At 41.3% G+C, this 20,898-nt stretch overlaps 1 long non-coding RNA gene across 2 annotated transcripts in view; it reads left to right on the forward strand.

Annotated features, from left to right (window-relative positions):
* The first annotated feature begins 122 nt into the window (after positions 1 to 122).
* The window catches only part of LOC121881366, a 22,502-nt gene continuing 1,726 nt past the window's right edge, over positions 123 to 20,898 (forward strand). Inside the window, exons 1-4 of one of the 2 annotated variants that reach the window (XR_006091763.1) lie at positions 123 to 2,232; positions 2,804 to 2,940; positions 3,608 to 3,808; positions 4,050 to 4,143. This is a non-coding gene — a long non-coding RNA (uncharacterized LOC121881366). The remainder of the gene's footprint in view (positions 2,233 to 2,803; positions 2,941 to 3,607; positions 3,809 to 4,049; positions 4,144 to 20,898) is intronic. The other variant, XR_006091764.1, reaches the window with a different exon arrangement.

Below are 20,898 nucleotides of genomic sequence, written 5' to 3' on the forward strand. Positions count from 1 at the left end.
TTGCTGTGTATCTCAGATAGACCGAGCGGGAGCAGGGGCTGAAAAGACAGCTTTAGCAACTGGGCCTATCTCCTCTCCTCTCTCTGGCTGGATGGAGGCTTGGAGTGGAGGGAGGCGGAGGGTTGGGGTGTGTTGGTTAGTGTTTGGGAAGAGAATAGAGGGTGTGAGAGGCATGATATACTGAGCTGGCCACAGATTTTGCAGAATCTTACACTCTGAAAAACTTTGCCTGCAGATCCCTTTCCTAAGCATGAGAAACCTGTTTCAAGGATGTTTACGAGGTGCCACCCATCTTTGTGAAGGTTGCCAATGCCTGCTACCAAACTCCACACATATTTTTAGCCCCGGATTGTTGTTATTCTAGTGTACTAAGTTGCAGGTTTTATCTGAAACGGCAACTCTTGTCAGTTGGTTGAGTGTAACCTCTCAGATAGCAGTACATTCTCTTAACAGTGCGACGTTTACCTTTGTAGCATTTTTAAAGCTGTTGTTGTTTTGGTTAACTTAAATATTTTCCTCTTAACTCATTGATGTGTATTGGGTAGAATTAGGCCCATTAACGTCAGTCTGTGTTGACATGACGTCATGATTGACTTGACTCAGGTTTTTGTTTGCCATCCCTCTTGATGGGTGTGTTTCTCAGTGTGTGGTAGCCACTATTTGTGTGCCTGCAGTGCAGGTACAGTATGTTTACTGAATGTATTTGTACAGGTGTTTGTAGTGCTCTCCATTGTGTTTGTGTTTATGTTGCTTTGTGTCTATTGTGCCAAAACAGACAAAGTGTTTTTGCTGTTTGTAAGTGTCTTTCCTGTATTTAAAGGAGTCTGCCATTGTCTCGGCTGCTCACATCTTTGTGTAGGCGCACCCAGACTATTGTACTACCACTGGACGTGGCGCTGGCATTGCTGCTGATATGGAGCTTATTGCAAGTGATTGTTCTCGCACAGATGAGAGTTCATCACAACAGGGGTCTGCAGCAAAGCATTCAGACATAGAGTGGGCCCTTTACCTGCCTCCACCAGCCGCCTGCGAGAGATAAGGTCACCTTAGGACCCTGTGTGGACCCCCTCCATCTTCGCAGCATCCTCATCCTCCTCAGCCTGCCACAACCTCACCCGTCTAGTAAAACAAACCAAACAATAGAGGTAGATATGTGAGGATTAGAGGTCAGAGGGTTGGGGAATGCGACATCTCCATTTCCAGGATCAATCTTCACCCGCTTGGTAATCTCTGGCCCTAGGCCCCACATACCTCCAGTGGTCTCTCTGGCTGAAGCACTGGCATTGCCAGGCGGTGTGAGCTGGTGCTCCTGCTGGGTGTGGGGTGCTGATAGTAAAGTGTGTGTGCAGGGGGTGGGGGGTTATAACCTGATATTCTGGATGGATGAAAGAGCAGTGGGACGGGTAACAATGGGTCCTCGCTCTGTATACCCAAACCTCACCGTAATCCGCAGTGATAGATGCATGTGTGTGTGTATATTTGCACATGTATGACTTAGTAGTTATTGTTAACGTTTGCATGTGTACTTTGTGTGCGCGCACGTCCGTAAAGTTAGTTTTAATCTGTAAATTTGTAAATGTGAAATAACTTTGAGTTCTTCAGAGCAAACTGAATATTATCCCCAAGTTCCCGTTGTTATCTTGTGTACACACATTTGTTTATTTGATACAGCCCCTCTCCACTACAGCACTTCTGTATATCAAAGACAGCAGTGCAGAGCGTAATTGAAAATGGCTACCGTGGAGAAAGGTCTCTCTCTGCTTGACTGCGAAGAGGCAGAAAAAGCCCCATTCTCCGCTCCCTTCTTAGATCTATTTAAATAATTGAGGAGTAAACTGACAAATTAGGCACCTTTATGGACGCCCCTGGGCTCTCTCTGGGGTCCTTCAGTTTCCTCAATACAAGAGAGCGCCACCAGGCACAGGATAATATCTCTGTGTGCTTTGGGGGGTGGGGGAGTCCAGGAGGGGTTTCGCCAATCAAGCGGGCCACACTTCCTCCCCCAGGTTCTAATTTTGTGCCACATTAAAGAGCTCGGCCTCCATTTAGGACACAGAGAGGCATTTTCATAATTTGCCGGGTCTCTCGACTAGCTCGGGGTGCCTTTTTTCCTCTCTCTCCTCCCTCTCTCTCTCACTCCGTGTCTGAATGGAAGGCCTGGGGAGGAAGAGGGGTAATTCATTCGCCTCCTTTCAACCAACCCGCTTCAGTTCTGCATAATGTTGCTTCTAGGTGTGTATAGCAGCTAATATTTATCTCCTTAATAATTCTCTATTAGACCTGAATATTATTTGCCATATAAAAGCTAACACTGCTTATTGTCGGCTATTCAGAAACGGTGTCATTCCCGTTTTGTTAATACATTTAGGACTAATTCACATGTCCTTATTTAGCATCTTGAAAAGAGTTTATGACTGTGGTGGATCTAATCTATGACCATGTAGCCATACAGCTGTGATTCTTACATTGATAAAATCTGTGATCTCATGTACATACAGTAAATAATGTGGGCTAAAGTTGTTCCATTTCCTCTTGCTGACACCATCCATTCATGCACTACAGCATGCGTAAGCATTGATTCATATGTGATTGGTCACATAATTCACAGTCTCAGGGGGCATTTCATCGCTGACAGACAAGCTAATCTAAAATCCCCCAATTTACAAATGAAAATCCCACCATCCAATTGAGCTAATAGAGGGACTTGAATGGGATAATAAGATGTGGTGTAATACTGTGTAAAAAGCCTGTAATGTTGTGTTGGTGTAAGAGCCTGTGTGACTGGATGTTTGACTGTTTGCAGTGATTACAGGGGCCTGCGGGCCTGGCGGCGGCTCCGTGGCTGGGACAGGGAGCTTCTCCCTGGGCAAGGAGATATGCCTGTCTGCCCCTTCTGCTGGAGCTACAGGGACCAGGATGTCAGGAGGGAGACTGCTCCCTGTGAGCTCTCTCTCTCTCTCTCTCTTTCTTTCTCTCTTTCACTCTCTGTCTCTTTCCTTCTGTCTCTCTCCCTCTCGTTCCCGCTCTCGCTGTGGTTGTACTATTGCAGTGCTTGCAGATGTGCACAAACAAGGGAGGATTAAAGCAAAACGAATCTAAACAGACAAATGGAATTAGAGTGATGGGTGTCGGTGGGCTGGTTCACAGTGATAAACATAATGATGCTCAGTGTGTGTGTGAGTGTGTGTGTTCCTGTGTCTAGGGGATTATCAGTGGTTAGGTGTGTGGTGTGTATGGCTGGGTGACTGCTTCTGGGTGTCTGTGTGTTTGCCTATCTGTCTGTTTTTGTAATTATGTGTGTGTATATTTACTCGGTCCCTACTTGTGTGTGTGATAAATGTGTTTTGCCATATAGCCTCACAAAAACAAGTCTCTACGCCCTCTGCATGTGTGTGGATATATGTCTCTGTGTTTTTCTTTTGGTTGGGGTCATATTTCCTTGTCTTTCATAGTGTTTATATTTGTACTGTGCAGTCTACTGGACTTCAAAACTTATCACCTAATATTGACATGTAACTACAAGGATGGTAGCTATTTGTGAATGTTTGTGGAATATGAAGTTTTTATAAACTGATACTCATAAGCTGGACATGTTTTCTTGTGGCAGGGGTCTGTGTGTTTATGTGCTGAGGAGGTCAAGAGTGTGGAGGAGCCAGCAGGGGGGCAGTGATCAACAGTCTGGGGCTCCCCTGCCGAGGGGCTCTGGGATTAGGGCTAAACCCTGCCCTGCCAGATGGGCACAACACATCCCCAACATCAAACACCAGCAACTGGAAATAAGCAACTGGAAACACGGTTATACTCACTGGTACGCTTCTCTATTGAGACAGAGGTCAATAAAAGTGCAATGACATGATTCCACTAAATTCTTTTTGAAGTCTACCTAGTGTTATCCATTAAAAGCTTTCAATTTTTGTATTTTAAAAAAATATCTCTTTGAATATTTTTTTTTAGAATCGGTATTTCTTGCATTAATAGATTGGTTAACTAAATGAGACATGTCTGTCAGCCATGTTGTCTGCAGTGAACGTGCGGTCGTCTCTTCCCAGGACTACACAGAACGGCGGCAGGAGAGGCGACTGAGATGAGGTACTCTTCAAAGTGTCAGCCAGTGGACAGTATGACCAGTCAGCAGGTTCAAGGGTATCAGAAATGAAACTTACAGGTTGTTTTGATGTGCTGTATTTCAGAGCCACAGGCAACACTGAAATGATAAAGTGTGTGTGTGTGTGCAGGTGTGTTTGTGTGTGTGTGTGCAGGTATGTGTGTGTGTGTGTATGTGTGTGTGCGCGCAGGTATGTGTGTGTGTGTGGGGACTGGTGGCTCAGGAATCACTAGTGTGTTGATTGCTTCCTGCTTGACTTTTATCACACACAGCTGGCACTAAATAATATCAAATTTAGTTCACGAGTCCCTAAGCTTATCTCTTTCTTAATGCATTCATTCATTAATCACTGAAACACATTCATCTTGTCTGATCATACTTCACTTGCCCTTCGCAGGGGAGTAAATTGGGATTTTATTCACTTTGGTACCCTGCTGACCTATACTGAATTCGATTAGATTTACTTGTGGTTATAAAAGTTGTAATAACCAGACTAAGTGTCTAAAAGCCCTGCTGGTAGCCCAAAGAGGCTGTGCTGCCCCTCATACGTAAAAAAAATGCTTTAAACTGACCAACCAAGCAACCAATCGATATTTCAGAGTCCCACACTCTTGCTAGCAGTCCTAAAAATATTGAGGACTATTTGACAAAAGTGTGTACATATTAAAATTCAGTAGTATGCAGCATCGACCTGCCTTAAAGCTTTGTGACACTACCCCACCTGGATCTGTTATCCACGGGTTCCCCAACATGACTTAGGAAATCATCTCCGTATTACTAGAAAGCAGATTACATGAGACAAGTGTACAAACAAATAAAAGATTACAGGCCGTGAACATGTTTCAGTCTAATGCCCTTTCAACAAGCAGTGCTCAGCACAATGCTTCTCTCTCCCCAAGCTAAACTTGGATTTCCCCTCTGATGTGAAGGCCTGCTGGCCAGCTATGTCTTCCACCAAGAGCACAACCTCTGTAATGACAGTGTTCCACACGACTGGCCTGTCTCCTCTGCTGGTATTAGTTAGGCTTTGGAGTTCAAGTGACTACGGGGTTTAAACACGGATTTTTAAAAAAAAAAAAGGGGGGGGAAGAAAGACTCGCTGTTGTTCTTGAAAAGCTGTGTTTATCCAGGATTAGAGACACCAACATGTTAATAATTGTTTCTCACAGAACTGCAAAGAAGCACTTTCCTGTAATCCCCTAATCAGGCATTACACCTCTGAGCGAAGCCACAACGCAGGCGCATGGTGTCTGTGACGCAGCACGCCCACACTGTGTAATACACCCGCGTCTTCCTCAACACCACACCCACTGTGTACAAAAGCACCTGCTCTATTCATTTCCTTTTAAATCTACTTTCCTGCACCCACCATATCCATTCATTTTTTTTCACTAGCGCTGTTTTTTTGATGATGTATAAGCTGTGAATGTATCAGAACTGAAATGTACAAACTCTTTTTCATTTATCCAGCCCATTTTTCAGTCCAATAGGAGTACAGTTTTGTATTTTAACATGTTACAAATATGTCGACATATAGAAACTTAGACATTGATAACTCGTGGTGTCCCTGAGGTGGTGTGAAGTGCTGACAGCTTACAAATTAAGCTTTCCTCTTGGCTTCTTCAGGGTTGTTGCTTTTGATTTTTATCTGATTGACAGTTTTTCAGTTTGAAAATCACCTTTGCACCCTGCATTTGTGGTAAGTTGAGGAGGTGGAATCTAACACCTCTTGTGATGCTGCCAAGGTCACATAGTTTGCCAGTCATTGGACAGCGTGTTAGCTGTCCTCTGCAGTACAGTGGCACAGGGTCAGACATGAGGTCACTGTACATGCTGAGATGATGACAGGTCCAAGGCTGGTGTTGGTGAGCAGTCAGCCACCACACAGTCCTGGGAATGTGAGGGCACAGTTACATGATAGGTTGTCAACATGGGAACAGTTTGTTAGCTTTAGTAAGTCTTTACATTTAAGAACGCTTTAACCCTTACATACTGGTATAGGTCAAATTTGACCCATTTTTACATTTGAGAGCAGTACAAACACTCTAAACACAATTATTTTAGTACATAGATTGTGTTCTGGGTTAAATTTGACTTGTATTTATTCATAAATTCAAAACTCACCTTTCAAAGCTGTCTTTGCATTCCTCACATTCAACTAAGTGTATTGAAGCTGTTATATTCTCTGGTTTAATGTAACATAGGACCATCATATAGTGTGATTGTGTTTTTTTTTTGTCCTCCAAATAGTGTAAAAGCTAAATATTAATATACATTCATATTCATATTCTCTCTGAATGCTTCATTAAAGATTAATCACCAGTTTATTAATGACTGATGACATTTATGAATGACAAATAGATTTGGGGTTCAGAAGTTTGGTATAGAGACTAATTATTAGCAGATACTGTGAAGCACTGTTCTACGTCCCTCCAAAAACTCTGCTTTAATGATGAAGACACAGCATGATGAACCATGATGTTGTTGCATTATTGTCCACATGTTTGATTTGGTGTATTTGTATGTCCTGCATCAGACAGATATTTTTTTGTGCCCATTGTTAGTGTTGAATGTTTGTTTGTTGTTCCCCCCGGTCTCTGCCCCCTGTCTCCTTGCAGGGCCTGGTTGGAGAGTGCGATGAGGGGATCGGCAGGGATTAACCTGGGGAATTTAATTAGTGGAGCTCTCGTCCCTGCCCTTAACATTTCAATCTCCCTGGGCTGGCGGTGCTGGAGCTGGACCTGTGATGGCCAGCAGCTGGGGAGGGAGGAGGGGGAGGTGGTGGACGTAGAGTGCAGAGGCAAGACACGCGTTTGACAAACAGATTAGTCTAGCACCCTGTTGGTGTGAGGTGATGGAGAAAGAAGGATATGGAGCACTGAGGGTCTGAAAAAGCAAAAAGGAATAGAAACATAATCATAATGATTATAACTATATATCTTTTTTTTTTTTTTTTAATGTACAGCTATAACCAGCTATGGCCATGAGAGGGAGCACATCTTGCTCTCTGCCACTTCCACATCCATAGTGACAGATGAAAATAGCTGAAATTGAGATTTTAGTGCAGTATCGTTTAACTTATTTCTTCGCAAAATACATGAGACTTTTTGGTAAAGGGGACAAATGGTTCTTGGCGCATTATTTTTAGTGAAATGCATTGTTTTTATTTTAAAATTGGCCCAAATGTTTATATTTATTTACCTGTCAAATTCACATTGGTATTTATCATAGAAATGTTTTAATAGTCAAGGTGCATTTTTACATAATACAAAACAAAAAAAAAGATGTTTTGTAGTATAAATGACTTTTTTGGGTTGCAGACATGTTATACATTTCAGTTACTTTTAGTATTAAGTAATTAACGACATAATGTTATATCTTGTTCATTTTGACTAAGATCATTTTAACATTTTATTTATTTGTACATCCTAGCCAGGCCCTGTCTTGTTGGCCCAGCGGTGGTGTTGGTGAGCAGTAGAAGGGGGTTGCCAGTGTGAGCTTGGGGTAATCACTACTCAATCCGAAGCCACACTGTTGCATTGTAATCCTGATGCTAAACTCCCCATTAACCCATCTGGGACCCTACAACAGCAACCCCACCAGCCCCACCCCCTCCCCACCTGCCCCGCAAACACACACTCAAAGCGACTGTGGCTGTATGTTACAAGTGTTGTCTGTCCCGTTAGCGCCTGCTAAGGGGGGTCATGTCCAGCAAATTAAAAAAAGCTGCTGTAGGAATGTCGCCAAGTCTCACAGGAGCGACCGGCACCCGTCCCCTCTTCCAGCGCTGACCCAGTGGTCACTGGTGAATCCCCTGTTTGTATTCCACACACACCCCTGGCTCTGGGGAGCGGTCCCAGAAGCCTCCTGTGGGACTGCTGATAATTTAAGTCAAACATTATGTCCCTGCTTGTTTGACACCCATTTAAAGCTTTTCAATCACATGTGTTTGCTACAGTCCATTGCCTAGCCTTGGAGTGCTATCCATGTCACACCCCTTTCAAAGACCTAATCAATTTTGTTTGATCAAGTTCCTCATGTCAAAACAATTGATTTTCTTATGAATCACATTGGTGGACTGGTAATTCTGTATAGGTTATTTTATTTTTTTTACACACAGACACGTATATATATATATATATATGTGTGTGTGTGTGTGTGTGTATATACATATATATGTGCAAAAGTGAAGCCTCCAGGGGGCTTGTGGACTTGACTCCCCTCCCCCTTGTCTTCCTCCCAGTATTCCCCTCCCAGTGCGGGGCAGCCCAGTGTCAGTGTGCCACTAATTAAGGACTCTTAAAGTGCTATGGAGCATACTCATTAACGGACTGTAGCATGCTTACTGTCCATGGGGCAAGAGAGGAGGGGAGGGAGGGGCTGATTCAGTTTGAGGGTCTGCTGGCCTTGTGGCCCACAGTTCAGTTGGTGTCCAGAAGGTCAGGAAAGAACTACTGAGATGAAAAACAAAGTTTGTAAATTGTGTTTTTTTTCCTTCTACTAATTGAAAATATGTAGGACCAGTGAATGTGTAATATTTCTGACAAGAAGTATTGAATTAGTTTGACTTTTATTGGATTTTATATCAGATGGCTTGTATTTCTTTACAGTTAATCTTCAGGCAGGGTGTTGCCATTTTTTGCTAGTTTGTGTTTAAAAAATTTTTTTTTCAAGAATAATTATTTATTTGAAGTGTTCAGGGTTTGTTCTACCCTGTAATTCCCTGCCCCATACCACCCCCACCCCCCCTTACTGCTCCAACTGTCCCCCTCCCTGCCATTTGTTTATTCCATTTTCATGGAAATGCAAAACAAAACAAATGGCAGTGTTTGTCTTTATGAAAGTAGGCCAAACAACCGCTGACAAACAAGAGGGGGAGTTGTAGGTCAGGGCGCCACAAGCCATGTGTAACCGTGCCTGTCGAGAGAGCATGACACGCTGTAGTAAGCCACAATAGACACAATAACACACAAACACCCCTGCCAGAATGATGTAACATTGTCTAGACTAAACAAAAACACACACATGAATAAATGAATTGAATTTTCAGACCAGGCATACATACAGGGAGTGGACAAAATAACAGAAACACAACATCATAAAAGACTAAAAGATAATAACAGTTACAAAAGACAGTCCAATTCAACCTCATTGTCTACACTAATGATCCATGTCGGTTTTAAATAGGTCTAATAAACAGTTTTAGATGAAAGATTTTAAATCAGCACCAGGAATTTAACAGAGATCAGTAAAGGTCAAATAGTATTGTAGGTAGCCCTTAAAATGTCAAAAATTCTTCATGTGGAAAAGAAAACAGTCTTCAGTCTTTTGTTAGGAATATAAAATCAGGACATCTGAGCAATGAATGAAGTCATTTTGTCTGAAAAATTCCCTCCTTTATTTACATACATTTGCAGATATCCAACAAATGATGGTACGTCTGTGATTGTATGATTATGCCCACAAACAAACTGAAACATAGTCAGAAGTGATTTAGTTAACACAAGGATGAAATCAAAACACATTCAATAGGATTATTTAACATAACATTATTTAACTTCATAACAAAGAGCCAGTAGCCCATTACACATAGTTTAGGACTTACAAGGTGGCGTTAGAAGGAGAATTAAAGATGTTATGAGGTGATATGTATTTGATATTCACATTAATAGGAGACTAAGTGCCTTTGTTCACATTTGACAGATTAATAAACATGAATGGTGTCATGATCGGGGCAGAGATTGTCTTGACTCTGTGGAAGAAATTGTCAGTTCAAATCTTGCCCCTGGCTTGAAACATCTTATACATTTTAAGCTGAAGATGGCAGGGTTGTTAGAGACCACCAGCCACCAGCATTGTTCAGTCTTCATTTCCAATCGTGTGTTATGTTACTTCATTTTCCTCGCTGACCCAGAGGTCAAGATCCTCACGAGCCCGGATAGGCTCAACTTGACCCGACCTCGGTAACCTTTGCTGACCTGACCCCGGTACCCCTGCTGTGTCAATGCGTCGCTCTCCGCTGGAGTTCATAAATCACGCAGCAGCACAGTCACTGGGGAACTCCTGTGGTCTGACGGGAGCAGCTAATCATCGCTTGTTAGAGCGAATCAATTGTATTGATTTGTGAAGCGATATAAGTGAGCAAGGACTGTAGGACAAGTGTAGTCCAAATGTTAAAGCATATAGTGGTACATATAGACACTTTGGTTTATTATGGATATACTGGATTATAACAGGAAATCAATTTTATGGCCTGTCTCTGAAGAAGTTTAAAAATGACAAATTTAGACTAGCTAGTCGTGGATTATATTGTTCACTGTGAGGCTCTTCCAAAAACTTCTAAAGATTGTGTCATAAAGTAGCCAAAAAATCAGTTAAAAGCATACATTATGACATGCATCATGTATAAATAGTCCATTATGAATTTCATTAGCAGCAGAAGTTGACCTGTTGTTAGTTAGACCTCAATGTATTCAAGTGTAGACCTCATTTAATTATAATAGATGCAATTGTTTTTATGCACCCCCCTCTTACACACAAACATGCACACACACGTCATATTCTTTGTCTCCCTCGTCTGGCATAATACCTCAGGTTAGACACACGCACACACACACACAACAGATGCCCCCTGACGCTCATTCAGATAAAGCGGGCACGTGATCGACGGCCCTGAGTCCGCAGGCCCTGCCAGCCTCATGGCATTGTGTTCCCCTTGGGCAGGCAGCCGGCTCTCCCTAAATACTCTTTTGTCTTGGGTAGGATAACAAAGCAGTGGCCAAGCCGCTGGTGTGGCACGCGCACAGCCACTCATCCCCCTGGTCTGTGACCCAAACAGGTGGATAGGAGGGAAGGGCTGGTCGTGGCGGGTGGACGAAGAGGGAGGAGGAGGAGTAGGAGGAGGGGGAGGGGGAGGGGGAGGGGAGAGAAGGGGCTGCATCTGTCCCAACACTCAACGACTCCCTGGGTCAGCTACTGCTCCATATGCTCTCAGGAGAGAGGGAGGCACGCATGCAAACCCAGACTAACAGGTGGAGGGGGGGGAAGAGGGGGATTAAGAGAGGTAAAATTGATCAGAGGGTAGAGGGATTTTGAAACTGTCAAATTAGCTGTATAAGTAGAAAAACTGAGATTTGACCATCCCCAGAAGATTTCACTCACTTAAGCCATATTAAATGTTTGGACCGGTATTATGAGAAGCACTTTTTGTCTCTGCCTAACTGCAATATTGGCTCTTGAGGCGCTAGAGTATCATCTCTTCAACAGGCAACTGTTGCTGTGTTTGTGTGCAGTTGCCTCTGTTTCCAAGCCAGGAACTCCTTTGTGGTGAAACATGTGAAACTATTTTAATGGCCTCGTTTTCACTGTTTATGTGTTGTATCTGTCGAGTGTAAATTTCAGCAAAAAGTTATCTTTTGAGATACTCTATGGAGACAAAAACAGCAGTGAGGCATCATCAGATGTTCTTTTGTAAATGGATAGATGATAAACCAGCATTAGTCGCTTGTTTCTTGTGAAAACCATGTATCTCCGAAATGTCAACTTTTCATGAGTTAAGAAAAGTATCCCTGTTGTCAGCTGTACGATGACGCATTTTTCAGACAAGGTTTTTAAGTCATTTGTTTTGCTTATTCCTTTTTTCAAAATCACTAAATTTGGAAATACATGTTTTTCACTGGTCAGATGAGTTGAGGAAATGGCGCTGCCCTGTAGACTCTGAGTTGATGTCTGGTGACAGTCTGTTGCTTCGGTCTTTTCATGCTTTTAAAATGACTTGATCTTTCACTATATTTTTGGCCTTTTTATATGAAACCACTACCATTGAGAGAAATGTGCATCAGAACAGGAGATCATTACATCTTACTGGCTGATTAGCCCTTGCACCAGAACCTTTTTCTGTAAGATTTTCCACGTTTGTCATTTTGCCTCTAACCTGTGTTAAAACAGATGAACAAGAAGAGTGTTGAGATGCTTCTTCAGTTGTGAGGTATGTGATGAATGTGGAGCAGAAACATAATTGGGTCTGACGCTGAGTATGGCGGCACTGGTGCACACAGGTGAAAACCTCTGTGCTGTAATAGTGAAGACAGCAGTGGTACAGTGCGTATACTGAAAGTGGCAGGTGAACTTTTTCACAGCAGACATTCTGACAAGTCAAATTGTCTTTATATATACCTTTATTTCTTTTACACTCTGTAGCTGTGTCCTTGTTTCCTTGATTAGCTGAGTTTAAGTACAGTATGCATGTTGCACATTATAAAAAAAAGTACCAAAATTTATTAAATTATGTTTCCCATGTTAGTATGTAGAAATTAGTATTTTTTTAAATGCCAGTATTCTTACTAAATTGGCTTATTTTTGAGTGTGCTGTTGATGGATATTATTATCCCACAGTGTAGGCAGTGCAAAAAAAAATAATATTCAAAATGTAACACTGTTTGGCTTGGTGGACCATTTTTATAATCAAAGTGATAAAAATCACCTCTCTTTGTCTCTTAGACATTGATATATTTGACCACATAAAAAGTTGAGTTTCAGTGTCGCTGGGAGAAAAGAGGCTCACTCTTGTGGATGTGGCGTTTCTAGAAGTTCAAGTATGTTTAACTTGTGTGATAGAGACGCCTGCTTTCAAGCATTCAAGGCACGTTGGATGAAGGCATACACTGGCGGGCCATGAATTCAAAAGGCTTAGCTTCTGCCCGATGACACCCTGAAACAGTTCATTGATGTATAACACTCAATGAAATATTGAAATAAGCAAAGAGGAGATTCTGTCTCAGGGCTGATTTGCCTCTCCTTCCCCTCTGTACTGTAGTCTAACTGCTGTCCATCTAGGGCAGTGGCGGGCCGTGTATTTTACACCTAGGCCTTAGACCTACACCAGTGCTATCCTCCCGAAATGAGACCACCTTCAAAATAACCTCACCATGATACTAGGCCTATAGGCTATTGTCATTTGATGTAACCACCCCATATTCACAATGACAGTAACCTTTATCAAGTGGAATAAAGTGATTTATTACGAGGATCAACACCTATGAGAGTTACAATATACTAATTGCAGATACATGAATACATGGTGACTGAAACCATCAAGGAAGTACCACTATTATACACTATGACAGGATGCTGCATCACAAATAGACATTGCATAGCCCAAAACAATGTCATTATCAAAGAACAAACTCACAATAACCAGTCATATTTACTTATTTGACCACCAAGCAAGCAAAAATGCTGTAAAACACAAATAACACAATCAGGATTCAACAGGCTTCCTCACTGATTCCAGCCAAGCTGCTGGGCCTAAATGCACAAGCCACCACGCACACTCAAAGGCACAGCCAGGCCACTGAATCTGAACATCATTCACACCAGCAACAACAATCTAAGCAAGCAATAATCGGTACCTGGTAAAGATACATAAAAATTCATCAAACTTACCAAAGTTGCTCATGATTTGAAGATAAAGTCCATCCTCCTTTCTTTCTTACCAAGAGTTCAATGACATGGTTGTACAGTACAACATCGGTGCAGTCCTAAAAGGTCCTTCTAGATTGCCATGGAGGCTAGTATTGACAGTCAAGCCTGCCCAGTAGTATTTCTTGAGTACATTTTAATGCATTTTAGGGCTGAAAATGTCTGTTTGACAGGGGCAGTAGATATTGGGATGGTCGCCGCCAAACATGCCAATGTGTAAAGTTGACACATGCTCTTGCATAGATCTTTCTACTAAAGGAAAGTGAGGAGGTCAGCAGGGCTTTTTCCTTCAAAATTAGTCACAGCATACATTACAGTCAGTTCTGTTTTAAAGAGAAACATGACTTTCTCGAGGTCTTTAAACTGGTTCCGTATCTGGGCAAGGATGTTGTCCAAAATGTTGCTGTGGAGTTTCTGGTACCTTACGTGAATGTCCCCCTGCACATTGCCTCTCTGTGTGCTTGGTGCACCTGTTTCACGCACAGTAGACTCATAAATCTCACCAAATTGCCCTCTCTCCCTCTCAATGGTGTCACAAAACTCGTCCACTCTTGACAGACAGAATTGTACATTGAATGTTTTATTCTTCAGTACTCCAAAAAACACATCCAAATACTCAAATACCACATGAAAAGTGGAAAGCAGAAATAAAACAAAACTCAAAATCATCCAGATGCGCATTGTATCCATCAGCACAGCACACAGAATCCTTGTTGTACTCATCATGGTGTTCTACTATGTGCTTAAATAGCTCCTTTAGAGCAGCTCTCTTCTCTGAGACTGCTGACCAGTCTAGAGCTATATTGCCACCTTGTTGGTACCACAGGAGGAAAATGTCAAGCAGCTGCATGCAGTTAGGGGATCTGTACAAAAACATAACTAGGCCATTTAGATGCACAAAAAAGATCCTACATTCTCTAAGCTTCGATGCCCATTGAGTCAGTACTAAATTAAGTCGATGTGCATAGCAATGTATAAATAAAGCCATAAGAGCCCTCACCTTAACTTTAGCCTGCACCCCATTTAGTCCAGATGCCATGATGGTAGCACCATCAAAGCACTGTGCCACAACTTTATCCAGGCATTCATATTCCTCCAGGAATCCGATAATGAGAGCAGCAATGTCATCAGCTCGCTTGCCACTTGTAACATCATCAAATCTGACAAACCTCTTCTTGACATCAGTGTCTCAGAGCGTTTTAAATAGTGCTGCTGCTTGCAAGTGTCCTGCCATGCTTTGGTGTCTCATTGCCGCCTTGATTTGGCAATTTAGGTTTGCCAACCCAGTGTGGCTCCAAACACCATATCAGTCGGTTGCAAGTGACAGGCATTCCCAGCAGTACAATCTGCAGTGTTCCTTTGACACTGTAAGCTAGGTGTACCTTTTGAAGTTGCTTGATTGAAAGTGCCACAAAAATCCTTTCCTCGGCTGGGACAGGGCTACTAGCTGCGGAGATGGTCAACCCTTCCTCACAATTTCCAGCTTTTCGTGAAAGGTCCTTCTCAAAAAAGGCTTTGCAAGTAAATCCGCCACTGAATCCGTTTCTTCTCCTCCTTCAGCCATTGTGCGTTTAAAAAAAACAGAGCTAAGTAAAAATCTAAACATAAAATCTAAAGCTAAATCTAAAAATCTAGATGAGAAAGTTTTCAAGAAAGTTTAAATAAATCTAAGATAATGCTACGTTACGTGCTAGCTAGTTTTACTTCAGTTAGCTAACTAGCCATCCAATCACACCACACAAAAAAGGTTGATGCAGGCGGCTAGGCAAGCTAGAAGGCTCCGGCTTGTCAAACAATACGCCCAACATGCCAAACTTGAAATCTGATTGGTCAAATAATATGACAATCAACAACATCGTCCCCATTTGCTTCAACAGTAAAGGGATTCACTTGAAATTCTGAAGGCCTCAAGGTAGATTTTCCCCCCGGAGACAGCACAGGGGGAAAATCTGACTGGATAAAAGCTGCACTGAAAGCAGCACCACTGATAGAGTACTGAAAGAGTAGCAATGAAATGACATTAACAGACTGATGGGAATGAACTTTGTTAAATACATATAGCATTAATGACTATATATATTAAATTATAAAATATAATTTTCTGATTCTGACAATCTCTAGGCCAGCAGAGAAGGCCTTGCTAGCCCTGACGGCCCGCCTCTGACGGGGAGGGGTCTCCAAACTCTAATCTGTTGGATGTAGCTAATTAATTTTTCCTATAGGCCCACTGTCTCACAAGAGAATGGTGTTTGCAGGAGATTAAGAGATAGTGTTTGTTAGAAAGGTGTAAATTATCAGTGAGGCCTCATCACAAGCATCTGTGTTAATTGTTATAATGAGCAGTCTCATGAGCTCAGCGGCCTGGTGAGGAGGAGACAAGTGGGTCTTTCACAGGTACAGTAACTTCAGTATTAGAAACAGAGTACTATGTATTAACATAGTCGAAACAACTGTTAAGGAAAAAGGAGAAATGACTTGTATTATGCTACTGGTAATTTGAATCACTCTTAGAGAATGTTTGCCTTTTGTGAATTAATTTGTTGCTGAATTCATGGGGCCAAGGATTAATTAGAAATTAATAGATGGTGTTGTTTCACTACTTTTTCCTCTTTTGAGATAAACTGTGGCTGTTTTTGATATACTGTGCAGCCTGTGGTGAGAATACTGACAGAATGGAGCGAAATTGGCTGCGTTCACCATGAAGTCATTAAATTTGTAAGCTATTTGTGATCAAAAGGTGTGTTTGAGGCCATTAACTATGGAGTTTGATCACGGCTTACATGTAATGTCAAAGGTCAGTTGTTCCCGCTATTTCCTCCCAATTTCAGTTGAAAGTAAGTATTAAGCCAGAAGTGAATATCAAAAGCTTACTATGTAAATGTTGTTAAATACCACTACTGAAGTTTGTGTGGTGTTATTGTCTCTGACTCACATTTGATGCTTAAAATACTCACTTTGCATCTTCTCAGTGGGATATCAAGTGGGGATATCCATCTCTAGCTCAGATGACATTCCCTGATATAATATATTGTACAGACTAAATCATGCATTACCATTGCAGCGGCAGAAACAGTTGCTTTCCCTGTGTATATAGCAGTGTATATTCTGTATGATGGAAACCAACGTAACAGTAAAGAGAAGTAAGTGTCCTACCAAATGGTCTGTTTGAACAAGGACTTCCATTCATCATCAGTTAAGGGTGATTCAGCACGTTACTCTTTATCATGCCGCTGCGTGTGGGACATCATCATTGGGGCGATGCGTAATCCACTATGAAAATATTTCCATTTGTCTCATAAGGAGATTTTTTTAATATTGTAGAATATGTGGACACCCACTTAATCCAAGGAGTTTGAAAGTATAATGCCACTAACATTTAACATTTTAATGTTTTTTTTTTTTTTTACTAAAATGTGTCTGTATCCATTATTTTAGGAGGGGTGGAGGTTAGTCTATGTTTAATATTTACAACAATTAAAAAGGTTGATTTATACCGAGTGAATTGTCCCAATCTGTCCGAATAAAACATAAATTATTGAGCAAAAACATCCTTTTTAGATGGACAGCCTCTCCAGTTCTAACTAGGTGAGCTTTAACTAACTAGGTATTAACTGGGCCCATAAGCATAGTAATAATGTGTTTTTTAACATATGCTGAGATCTGGTAATCTTCTTATGGGTTTTGAGGGTTTTTTTCTGCCTCTGAATAGCTTAACAAAATATGCCTCAGTAATGGATGGTTGTATCCTCATCCATCGCCCTCCTCCCACCTACTATAACTTGAAATAGGCCATCAAGTGGCTAATGAACTGATAAGCCCTCTGTGTCCTGTGGGGCTTATGAACATCATAAGCCAAATGTTTAGGCATATTTGGTGAGACAGGTTTTTAAAGAGCACTAATGTAGGCAAAGGACTCTGCTGGAAAAAAAAAAACAGTCCCTAAAAATATGCTTTCATGTGTTTTTTCTACAGGAAATACAGTCGTGGGACAGAAGCAGTAAATCACTGCAGGCTGTGAAGGAGGCAGTGAAATATTTTGAGTATTTTTGGGGGGGTTATCTTATAGGTTCTGCGATGCTTTCTGGTGTAAAAAGAATGTGTGGCCCTTTGCTTTATCAGACCTCCAGCTAGTCAAGCTGCTAGTATCATTATCAGTTTCAGATCTCTGCAAATCCATGGATTTGTGTGAGCAGTCTGAGAAATTAAAATAACATGCTTTTTACTGCGCTTACTTTAAATCTCTTTAGACTTCATTTTTTAAAACATCTAAATCTGTTATTATGTAGGCCATACAAAACCCTTTTAATATAATCTTTGACAAGATTATCAAATTCATTGATGATGTCACAAACTTAAATAATTTCAGAAAATGTCGACTAAGCCTGGATAAGCACTTTCAAGGGGATACTGCTGGATTAGCTTAAAGATATTATTTATTTTTGTTGTTTTTTTTTATTATTAGTTGTTGGCACATTTTTCACATCATTATCTTATTGCTTTAATTTTTTATTTTCATCACAATGTCTAGCAATAAATACACATGCATATATCAAACAGGCTATCAAACATGTAAGATCCAAAAGCAATCTAAATGACTTTAATTGAGAGCCATCAATTAATTTTTGCAATTTTAACAAACTGTCCCACATTCCTGGGCAGTTCTTTTTTTTTTTTTTTAAATAATCTCTTTCCCTCTGTCTCTTTCTCAATAATGAGCTACTTTGCTTTGCTTTTTCATCACCAATACTTACATTTTATATTTTCATAGAAAGTTCCACAGAGTTCAGCAGCAAAAGTAGATTGTAGTTGAACTGGGATCACTTGGTTTGACGCCTCCATGCTGCAGGGAAAACCTTGAGGGAAACCTGCTCATGTAATATTTTTTTAATATGATCGCTTGTTCAACTTATTCACATGTCATTTTCATAACTAGACCACAGCCCCGGTAGACCATCCCCCCCCCCCCCCTTCTTCTTCCTGCAGTCTTTGCGGCCTGCAGTCAGTCCCTTTTAGCCGGCTTTTTACTCAACTTTGCACAGGCCGATGCTTTGCGTAGGATGACCGACCGGACAGCATCCAGACCAGGGGACGAGGGGCGCTGTGCAGCCCGCTGTTAGACAAAAAAACCAAGAGGGATTAATGCAGCGTCTGTTGGCCCCATATGCTCCTTAGCACTGCTTTGGTCTTGATTAAAAACTCATTGTATGTATGAAGTATTGTGGAGGCCGGATGTCTAATCCTCCTCTGACTTGTGCACTTTGAAGACACGAGGCTCCAAGGTTACAATAACAAGTGGGATGAGGCTTTTGTGTTTCAGCTGATAGTCTATTGGATGTATCAGTGAGCAATTCGTCTGTAAAGAGCCCCATTTCCCAAATTTAGTGTGTTATACATACATATATATATATCAGGTATTTTGTAATAATCTGTGGTAATATTCAGGGGGTCTCATACTGTTTACTTGTGAGGTTTTTTATCCATATAGGAGCCACAGTGGATATTTTTCTTGGACGTGTTATCATTATTATTATTATTATTATTATTATTATTATTTTGTTCAATCAGCCGCATTTATTCAGATAAACATGACAAAAGTGTTTTTGTGTCCCACTCAAACTTTTGTCATGATTACTCCTCTTTTCAGTCATGCACTCCTGTATGATGTAACAAGGACTTTTTCTACAGCTGACATTTGAAAGTGAGCCTGCAGTCTGAAAGCTTTTTTTTTTTTTTTTTTTTTTTTAAACTTCAGCAGTCTGGATTGAGGAGTTGTTGACACTGAGAAGGAGACGCATCTCATGAATATTCAGGCCTCTGTTAGCCCGAGCCATTGTTTCCAAATTCAATTGTTTCATTGTTTATCGCCACAATGATAATGTACGTTTCTAAACTTGGCGTTGTGTTGCACTTTATTACCATAACGCTAAAATCGCGCCTGTATGATGAATTAATTGAGGCAGCAGTCAGGATCTGGAAATAAGAAGCTATATTTCTACTTCACCCTTGAATGTAAGTTATGCATGCAATGAAGTCCTTCAAAACTACACACACACACACACTAACACACACACACACACACACACTAACACACACACACACACACCTATGTTCTGACCACGCAGGAGGAGGAATCAAAGTCGCTCTTCTTCTCTTTAACGCTTCGATTATTTCAAGCAACGCTTTTAATTAGTGCGCTCCTTTAGCGGAGACTCCAATGAAAGAGAGATTATTGGCAATGTCAAGGATGCTAATTGAATGTTGGACTTCTAACAATTAGCCCACTGCAGAGCCATGTCGACTCATTACAGATCCCACAGCCGCTCTGACTTTATTGTCTCTTGTAAGTTGATACTAACGTTGGACTTGAGAGTTGGAGTTACACAAGTAAATAAAAGCAAACCTCTCCTTTAATAGCAGCTGACTCCTCAGATTTATTTTTTTTTAGAAGCTATAACCTCTGCATTGCACTTCAGTGAAGTCAAGGTGCAACTTCATTACCGTCAGGAAAAAATCAATCATTTTAGAAGGATGATGTATGCAAATAAATAACTCATTCAATTTGTGCAGCATGTAGATGAAAAAGTTGAAACCCCATAGCAATCTCCAAGTATTTCAAAGTAATCAACACACTTTATAGCCGGTATGATAATGTTGCAGGAATATTATGTTGAGTTTTCCTGAGTTCAGCTTCATAAATGCATCCCATAATGTTGCTTTCCTAACTAAAGTTTTAGTGCCGAGTCTGTGCAGATTTATCCTGTGGATGCCGTTTTTATTCATAACCAAGTATCATATTTAATGAACTGATGAGCTACAGTGCCAACTATAAAAAATCATCAGCAGATGATTAAATCATTTTTGGTTGATTTTTATACTTTTTACTCTCATATTCCAATAATGAGTTAAAGCTTTACTCTGCGTTTCTCCTTCCGATGAATTATAAACCCGCACAACATGCAATTAAAACAGTTCTTCGATCAGTTTAATGAAGCATTGTTGCGTGTTTACATTATCCTTGTTAGATGAAATAGCAGGCTTCATATGAGAGCGCACATGTGGGGATCAGGCATGTTAAACCCTTGCGGTGGGCTTTGAATGGGACCACTGCTGCTCTGCGCCCCGGAGAAACCCCCGCCGGTAAAATATTGGGATTAACATCTCTTGGAGGCCGGGATTAAACACTGCTTTCTCCAGCCGCACACTCTCTTTGTTGGGACTATCTGAATTGAACTACCGGAAGGGGAAAAAAAACATTAATTCCACCACCTGAGCAGAGCTGGTGGATAAACTGTGACCCCCACACACATGCGTCC

This window comes from Thunnus maccoyii, chromosome 16 (assembly GCF_910596095.1).
Source record: "Thunnus maccoyii chromosome 16, fThuMac1.1, whole genome shotgun sequence".
NCBI classification, from domain to species: Eukaryota; Metazoa; Chordata; class Actinopteri; order Scombriformes; family Scombridae; genus Thunnus; species Thunnus maccoyii.